General features: G+C 46.5%; 1 pseudogene across 1 annotated transcript; it reads left to right on the top strand.

The window, feature by feature from the left end:
• Positions 1 to 5,508: 5,508 nt before the first annotated feature.
• Positions 5,509 to 7,182, top strand: LOC112631029 (annotated as a pseudogene). Its single transcript, XR_003121062.1, has one exon. The product of XR_003121062.1 is annotated as a mitogen-activated protein kinase 6-like (transcript).
• Positions 7,183 to 7,529: the final 347 nt, after the last annotated feature.

The raw sequence follows: 7,529 nt of genomic DNA, 5'->3' as shown, positions 1-7,529 counted from the left end.
ATCTCGGCCTCCCAAAATGCTGGGATTACAGGCTTGAGCCACCGCGCCCGGCCGCATGTTTCATTTTTTAAAAAAACTTCTGCTCTTGGAGAATAGCGTGAACCCGGGAGGCGGAGCTTGCAGTGAGCTGAGATCCGGCCACTGCACTCCAGCCTGGGCAACAGAGCCAGACTCCATCTCAAAAAAAAAAAAAAAAAACAAAAACAAACTTCTGCTCTTTTCCAGAGTAGGTGTGCCATTTCACAGTCCCATCAACAAAGTGTAGGTGATACAGTTTCTCTGCATCCTCACCAGCATTTGGTGGTGTGTGTTACCCATCCTGACAGGTATGTCATGATATCGCATTGTGGTTTTAATTTGCATTTCCCTGATGGCTAATGAACATCTTCTCATGTGTGTGTTTGTAATCTGTATATCCTCTTTGGAAAAATGTCTCTTTATGTCTTTTAGCCCTTTTCTAATTGGATCGCTCTTTTTCTTTTCTTACTGTTGAGTCTGAGAGCTCTTTGCATATTCTAGATGCTAGACTGTCAGATATGTGATTTGCAAATATTTTCTCTCGGCCTGTAGCTTCTCTGTTCATCCTCTTAGTACGGTTGTGCATTGAGCAAAAATTTTCAGTTCTGATGAAATCCAGTATATCAATTTTTCATTTTATGGCTCATGTTTTTGGTGTTTAGTCTGAGATTTTTTCACCTCACCCTAGATCCTGAAGATTTTCTCCCATTTTTCTAAAAGTTTTATTGTTTTACATTTTGCATTTCAGTATATTATCCTTTAATTTTTGTATGAAGTGTGAAACTTAGGCTGAAATTCTTTTTTTCACCTATGGACAGCCCATTGCCCCAATACCATTTGTTGAAAGGCTGTTCTTCCCCTGTTGAATTGCTTTTGCACTTTTGTCAAAAAATCAGTTGAGCACATTTGTGTGGGTCTGTTACTGGGTTCAGCTTTATGGAGATATAATTCACATACCATACAATTCACCCATATAAAATGTATCATTCAATTCTTTTTTAAGCATATCCATAGAGTTGTGCAACCGACCATGCAATTTTAGAACATTTCATTATTTGACAAAGAAACCTTTGAAAGGGGAATTTTACCACCTTAAGAATATCAAGTTGACCAAGACCTGCAACATATTAAAAATCATCTGTGGGTGCCCCAAAGTGCAGAAGGCGCCTCCTCTGACACAGCATGTTTTGATCCTAGGCCCGGATGGTCAGCTTCTCCACGAGGCTGCCGAGGCCCTCTGACAAGCTCTGAGCCTCCACCACTGCCTCCCACAGGCCTCTTCTGCTCCCAGCCTTGGCCTTTGGGCCCCAACCTCCAGAAGACCCGTGGTTTTCCTCCCAGGAAGATGGAGCCCCTAAGGCAACCATCTGATCCTGTCCTCCAGCTCCATTGCAGCGGGCCTTTCCACCAGCCCCAGTCCAGGTGGGGCAGGACATGGAGACAGCAGGGACTCGAGTTTCCGTTTGGAGGCGGCAGGATTCAAAAGCAAATTCAGCCCCTTAAACCTCTGCTGTCGCCTCCCCTGCAGCAACTGAGGCCGCCCACCTCCTGGAGCGAACCTCCCCGGGGAGCACAGCCAAGATTTTGGACTTCAGAAAACAGCATCCAGGCCATCGCTTGCCCTCGGGCTGAGGGCCACGCATCCCTGCCCGTCCCCTCACAGGCGGCTGCATGCTCCGGACCTCGCCCCAACCCTCCTGGCCCCGGCGGGAAGCCCCTCTCTGAGCAGGCCTGGCCGGGGCGGTGCCCTTCTGCGGAGTCCCCAAGGGGCGGGGAGCCACGCCTGTCTAGCCCGGCTCTCAGGACACTTCCTCTTTCTGCGTCTCCTTCGTCGCCACTCCGGGTTTGGACCCCGCGTGGCCAGGCACCTCGGGTCACCCCCTCTCGACCCAGGGCGAGCGCACGCCGCCGCCTGCGCACTGGACTGGGAGCTGGGAGGAGCCGACATCGGTCTCTGAAACCCGGCGCTGGGAGGCCCTCGGAGGGGCGGAGATTCCCGGGGGCTGAACAAGTTTTCCCGGCTGTGTGTGTCCGAGCGCAGACAGAAGCCGCGCGAGGGGACGCAGGGTCGTGTCCCGGGGCGGCGGGGAGGGGCTGCGAGAGCGGGTGTGGAGTGGCCTGGGCTGCGTGCGGGCTAGGGGCAGCCACCTTGGCAGGGGGCCAGACGCGCGGGACCTCCCGGTTCGCTCCCCGCGTGGTCCGCGTCCCTCCAGGAGGCCAGAGCCGCGGGCCGCCCTGGGCTCCGCTCCTCAACCTCCTGCCGCGGCCGCGCCCCGCTGGGGAAGGTGCGAGACCAGGCGGACGCGAACGGTTCTTGACGCTGAGCCTGTAGGCCAGGCCCGCGCCCACCGCAGGAAATCTTCCCCGGGAAGCCCCGGAAAAATGCCAGCGGTCCCTGAAGCGTGGAGACCCCCGCGCCTGCGCTTCTGAGGCAAATGCATCAGGGAGGCTTTCCTGGATCTTCTCGCCCTCTCTGGGCGAGAGGGAAAGGATAATGGAGTGAGGGGAGTGTTGTGGACCAAGGCCTGGGGGGCAAGCAAGGGTCTGCGGTGTCTGGCGAGACTGGGTGGAGGGAAGGGGGTTCTCTGTGGCCGGCATCAAGTGCTCCAAGGCAGGGCTTGGAGATAGCCAGGTCCAGCCAAGGGTCTCAAACGTTCTACCTGACATTTCAGTCCTCAAACCGCTGTAGGGCCTCTTCAGGGTTTCAGCAGGGGATGCAGTCAGATTTTGTAGAAAAGTCATTCTGGCTAGGCACAGTGGTCACACCTGTAATCCTAGCACTTTGAGATGCTGAGGCGGGTGAATTTGAAACTAGCCTGGCCAATAGAGTGAAATCTCGTCTCCACTAAAATAAAATATTAGCCGGGCGTGGTGGCTTGCCCCTGTAATCCCAGCTACTCAGGAGGCTGAGGCAGGAGAATTGCTTGAACCTGGAAGGCAGAGGTTGCAGTGATCTGAGATCATGCCACTGCACTCCAGCCTGGACAATAGAGGGAGACTCCGTCTCAAAAAAAAAAAAAAAAAAAAAAAAAAAGCCAGGCGTGGTGGTGAGTGCCTGTAATCCCAGCTATTCTGGAGGCTGGGGCAGGAGAATTGCTTGAATCTGGGAGGTGGAGGTTGCAGTGAGCCTAAATCTTGGCACTGCACTGTAGCCTGGGAAAGAAAGAAAGGGAGAAAAGGGGGAAAAAAGGTGGGGGGAGAGAGAAAGGGAGACAGAGGGAGGAAGGGAGGGAAAAGAGAGAAAGGAGAAAAGAAAAAAAAGGAAAGGAAAGGAGAAAGGAAGGAAAAGAAAGGTCATTGTGGAGGCTGGTTGGGGAACTGGTGAGCTCCCATAAGCACCCCAGTGAATGGAGGTTTTACCAGTGAGGCCTAGGAAGGAGGGACCCACGCAGAGCATTACACAGGCAGGGTCAGTTGGGCTGGGACAGATTGGCTTTGGGTAGTAAGGGAAGAAGAGTCAAGGGTGTCTTATGGGCCCCTGAAGGTGTGCCCCAGGCCCCCTGCCTCTGTGGGGCACAGTTACCACCTCGTAGGAGGCCTCACCTTATGCAGGGCTGGGTCTTAATATTTATTTGAGGTCAAGAGAATTGTTTCCTCACTACCCTTAGAGAACTAACCTGATCTTGCTGGAGAGAGACGTAAGCAGTCCCTGCCTTCACAGTGGTTTCAGAGTACAGATGACTTCCTACAGGTGCAGGGAGAACCCTCAGCTCTGAATAGGCAGAGAAGACAGACCAAAGAATAAAACAAAAGAAAGAACACTGACATGGTTAACAAATCAGACAGAAGTTAAGGTCTCTTAACTGAGTGTCTTTTTGTTGTCTTTTTGTTGTTGTTGAGACGGTCTCACTCTGTCACGCAGGCCGGAGTGCAGTGGCACGATCACGGCTCACTGCAGCTTCTACCTCCTGGGCTCAAGTGGTGCTTCCACCTCAGCATCCTAAGTAGCTGGAACTACAGGCACCGGCCTGGCTAATTTCTGTATGTTTTGTAGAGACGGGTTTCACCATGTTGCCCAGGCTGGTCTCAAACTCCTGAGCTCAAGCGATCCATCTCCCAAAGCGCTGAGATTACAAGTGTGAGCCACTGCACCTGGCCCATTAACTGAGTGTTTTTTAGAGTCCAGATTTTCTTTTCAATTGCAATGTCAATACTTGCTCATTATAAAAACAGTAAAAAGCACAAAAAATTGTAAAAGGAAAGCATATTCATATTTTCCTGTTTAAACTCAACCAGTTTAGTTGAGTTTATCGTTTAGTGTTTTCCTTCCAGTTTTTCTTCCCTTACATGGCATTCAAACTTTTACCAAAGTTGTGGTTTTCACAATTTGCAGAAGACAATACTGTCTTCACAATTTGCAGAGTCCCTTTTCACTTAAGATTACCTCAGAAGCGCTCTCTCGCACGGTTACATGGCCGCGACTGCAGCAAAGCAAGAGCGAGAGCCTTGGAGACGCCACTGCCGCCAGCGCAGCTGGAGACCCGAGCCGACGCTGGGGGCTGTCCGGTCCCTGCACTCTCTGGATGAGTCGGAGAAGACCCATTGAATCAGAGTAAGATGAATGGTAGCTTTGATTGTGATTGTGGTGAGCTGGAACCACCTGAACACTAACACAAGACACCTTCTGTTAACCAACAGCCGCCAGGGCTTCCTGTTGAAATACACAGCAACAGGCCGGGCGCGTTGGCTCACGCCTGTAATCCCAGCACTTTGGGAGGCCGAGACGGGCGGATCACGAGGTCAGGAGATCGAGACCATCCTGGCTAACACGGTGAAACACCGTCTCTACTAAAAAATACAAAAAAAACTAGCCGGGCGAGGTGGCGGGTGCCTGTAGTCCCAGCTACGCGGGAGGCTGAGGCAGGAGAATGGCGTGAACCCAGGAGGAGGAGCTTGCAGTGAGCTGAGATCCGGCCACTGCACTCCAGCGTGGGAGACAGAGCAAGACTCCGTCTCAAAAAAAAAAAAAAAAAAAAAAAGAGAAAAAGAAAAAGAAATATACAGCAACAAAGTAAGAAAAGAAGCAAAACAGAAATAGTGCTTACCAGCACCTTAGAACGATGCTGCTCAGGATCAGTCCAACACTGAATGTATATGCACTGTGAGGAGAATGTTCACAGAAGCCTGTTGTGTGCACATTTATTCACATATTTGTTAAATCGTTTAGCACAGTAATCTGAGTGCATAGTGTATCATCTCATTCCGTTTGAGTTTCTTGAGTGTTTTATTTAAATATCTGCAGAGTTGCTGCCCCTTTCTTGAACTATGAGTACTGCAATCTTTTTAATTCTCAATATGAGTAGAACTTTTTGAGCTTCAAATCTAAGGGGAACTCAACAGGTCTGTTTGGCATATGCAATGGACATCAAGGAACAATCATGCTGTGAAAGCATAATTATTTTTCTTCTCTCTTTTTGAAAGATCTTTCCTTTTGATGCCAGTTTTCTTCCTTGTTTACACAAGTTCAATAATTCTAAAGGAAAAGGCAATATGATTGGCAATGATTGGCCTATACATAACAACTTTGACATTGATGAAGTTCAGCTTGATCCAAGAGCTCTGTCTGATGCCACTGATGAAGAAGTACAGGTCGACCCCTGAAAATATTTGGATGGAGATCAGGAAAAGTATCTGGAGGATCCTGCTTTTGTACCAATTACTCTACTGAGCCTTGTTGGCAGTACCCAGATGATCATGAAAACAAATATTGTGATCTGGAGTGTAGCCATACTTGTAACTACAAAACGAGGTCATCATCATATTTAGATAACTTAGTTTGGAGACACAGAGTGAACCATTACTGTGAACCCAACCTTATTATAGATCTTTCCAATTGGAAAGAACAAGCAAAGAAAAATCTGATAAGGCAAATCAAAACGTGAAAGGAATGGATTGGTTAAAGCCCAGATAGCACTAGAGGAAGCATCACAGCAAGTGGCTGGAAAAGACAGAGAAAAGAATCAGGGATTTGATTTTGATTCCTTTATTGCAGGAACTATTCAACTTAGTTCCCAACATGAGCCTACTGATGTTGTTGATAAATTAAATGACTTGAATAGCTCAGTGTCCCAACTAGAATTGAAAAGTTTGATATCAAAGTCAGTAAGCCAAGAAAAACAGGAAAAAGGAATGGCAAATCTGGCTCAATTAGAAACCTTGTACCAGTCTTCTTGGGACAGCCAGTTTGTGAGTGGTGGGGAGGACTGTTATCTCATCAATCAGTTGTGTGAGGTAAGGAAAGATGAACAAGTTGAGAAGGAAAACACTTACACTCGTTACTTGGACAAGTTCTTTAGCAGGAAGGAAGATACTGAAATGCTAGAAACTGAGCCAGTAGAGAATGGAGAGCTTGGGGAGAGAGGAAATGAGGAAGGATTTCTGAACAACAGTGGGAAGTTCCTCTTTAACAAGCAGCTGGAGTCCATAGACATCCCACAGTTTCGCAGTCCAGTTAGGTCACCACTTAAGTCAATACAGGCCACATTAACACCTTCTGCTATGAAATCTTCCCCTCAAATTCCTCATAAAACATACAGCAGCATTCTGAAACATCTGAACCAAAACACTCAGCAGACATTTATCTTTGTATTCTTCATGAAATGTGTTTTGTCTTTTTTTATTACTATGTTTAAGTCATTTTTTACTTGAATCAGATGGTGTCATTTAGTAAGGATTTTATTAGTTCTTGGTTTTTAAAATCCAGACTTTCTTTTTCTACATGTGAGATAGTTTTTATTTTAACTGGCATGTCATTTGCACACAAAAATAAAGACTAGAGCAAAATAATGCAACGCAGGAGGAGAAAAGAAATGCACTAAGACAAGTAAAGAACATTCTCTCATAGAACAGTGATGTGTTTTACAGGAAACAAACCTTGCCTTGAAATTTACACAGTGAGACTGTACATAATTGTATGAAAATAGCTATTTTTTTCTAAGACATTTTTCATTCATGAGTATTTTCAAGTTTTTCATAGTGTACACATTTCTTAAAACACATAATACCAGCAGCAACTGAAAATGAATGCCAAATTTGGTACGCATGTGTTATCTACCTCAAGGTAACAAGAGTATGTGGCAAAACATATACCACCATAGTGCTTCACAATATGCACTTCTATTTAGCCAGGGTTTATTGTAGTAAACTATTCTTAATAAGACTCATTCACTGTTTATAAATGTTCTGGTGTGCATTCTTTATAGTGAAGTGTTAATACATCGCATCTTATTTTAGTAAATCAGTATATTTTCTGTATTTAATTATAAAAATTAACTGAGTTTTTAAAATTTGTTTGCAAATACACTTTTTCCATTTGGCACTATGGTCTGTTGCCTTCCTAGCTGAATCTATAATGTAAGCTTATCTTAAGACTGTCCACTTACTTAATTTAAGTGTTCATTTTAAGTAACATGCTCACTGTATATAGGAATTTGTATTTTGGAGGTGCTTGATCTATCTACAAAGAAAAATTAATTAGGAATTACTTTATTATAAAATGCTCCTAGAAGTCT

Source organism: Theropithecus gelada, chromosome 9 (genome assembly GCF_003255815.1).
Source record: "Theropithecus gelada isolate Dixy chromosome 9, Tgel_1.0, whole genome shotgun sequence".
Taxonomy (NCBI): Eukaryota; Metazoa; Chordata; class Mammalia; order Primates; family Cercopithecidae; genus Theropithecus; species Theropithecus gelada.
This window is presented reverse-complemented; position numbering and strand designations above follow the sequence as displayed.